This window comes from Tamandua tetradactyla, chromosome 4 (genome assembly GCF_023851605.1).
Source record: "Tamandua tetradactyla isolate mTamTet1 chromosome 4, mTamTet1.pri, whole genome shotgun sequence".
In the NCBI taxonomy this organism is placed as follows: Eukaryota; Metazoa; Chordata; class Mammalia; order Pilosa; family Myrmecophagidae; genus Tamandua; species Tamandua tetradactyla.
The window spans coordinates 97,875,170-97,876,817 of NC_135330.1; the positions used below are offsets into that span (position 1 = coordinate 97,875,170).

Below are 1,648 nucleotides of genomic sequence, written 5' to 3' on the forward strand. Positions count from 1 at the left end.
AGGCCATAAAACTGTCCAAACTAAGGCACACAGGGAAACATGCCTTGACTGAAGAAAGGCCATTGGGCCCAGAAAAATTCTATCAGTTTGGAAGACATGTGGCTGGCATCTGCTTGTCCTTTGGCTTCTGGTTTCACACAGCTTCCACAGGGGTATTTTCTTCCTGCATCTCTAAACATTGCTGTCTGTGTCAGCTCTAAAGCAAATGTGCTCTGAGCATCTGTGTCTGTGGTTTCTCCAAAATGTTTCCACTTTCTAAGGACTCCAGTAAACTAATGAAGACCCCCTGGAATTGGCTGAATCACATCTCCATCTAAGAAAGTAATCACAACCAAAATTGGGTGTGTCACATCTCCATGAAAATAGTCCAATAAAAGGGTTCCTACCCTAAGATATTGAATCATGATTAACAGAAACATTGGATAAGGAAAAAAACTTGCCATTTCTGTCTTATAAAATAATTTCACACCAGCACAGTGAATGATCTTCCATTATAAAAACTCAGGTTCATATTCCTAGAAATTTATAATAAAGGTGAGGTTGCAAAATGTGTCAAAAAATTCTTACTTTGAGTCTGGGGTCTGTGTTTCAGGAAGGTATGGCAGTGGGATTGCTGGGGAAGATGCCAGTGGTAGTGATAGCAGAAAAAGACTTCAGTTTCAAGAAGTTTCTGTATCAATGAGAGAATCAGGAGGTCAAGGACGCTGGAGGAATTGCTATACCCTAGTGTATGGTCAGTTTCTAGCTCTATATCTGCTCCATAATAACATGAATAATGCAAGATACCTTTGGAAAAAAATACCACCTGCTATAAAATCTGCCAATTCTGAACTTGGGGGAATTTGTGCAGGACAATGAATCTCACAGAGAGACTTCCCTGGGATCTATACAACCAACAACCCTCACCAGTGGTCTGAGACAGTCCAGCCAATCATGAAAGCACTAAGATGCAACAAGGAGATGGGTTTTTCACCCTGGTTTCTTAAGTGTATAGCTGGTGATTTTTCAGTCTTTTTTGGGTTTCCTGTAGAAGATGCTGTGAAAGAACAAGGATGACAAACTGACTCCACCACAAGAATGGTTATGCCCAAAAAGCCAGTTGCAGTTCCATGGAGATTTCCTTTAACGGGTTTATTCCATTATTGGAGCTTGCCTTAGTCCCACCAATCCCAGAGCAACAGCAGTTAGCCAGTTTGACTGATTACATGACTTTCCTTAAAACTGATTTGTCATACAGAGTTCAGATCTGCTTTCAGAATTATGTACACTGACAAATAGGGAAATGTAAAATTTTTATTTTCAATTTATTGAATAGATTAAGCACCTTGGCATTCCTTATTGAGCATGTGATAAAATCCATGTATAATATAATATATATATTGTCTTAAACATTAGGCTGAATAGTTGTTGAAACAATTCTTCTGTAGTAATATTCATCAGTTTGCATGAGACCCATCAATATTATGTGGGGAGGTTATTTTTCCTAGTGACTCATAAACATAGCTTGCCTGTTTAATGTAGAGCAGAGATTCTCAACTGAGTTTTCCCTGCCCTCTTCTTTGCACCCCTACCACCTCCAGCCCCTCCCAGCACACTCACATCAGTACCATTATTTGATTGTTGTGTGATTCATTTGGGATTTGAGTAC

At 39.5% G+C, this 1,648-nt stretch overlaps 1 pseudogene; it reads left to right on the forward strand.

Moving 5' to 3' along the window:
* Nucleotides 1-622: 622 nt before the first annotated feature.
* LOC143680431 (COP9 signalosome complex subunit 8 pseudogene) lies at nt 623-1,271 on the forward strand (annotated as a pseudogene).
* Nucleotides 1,272-1,648: the final 377 nt, after the last annotated feature.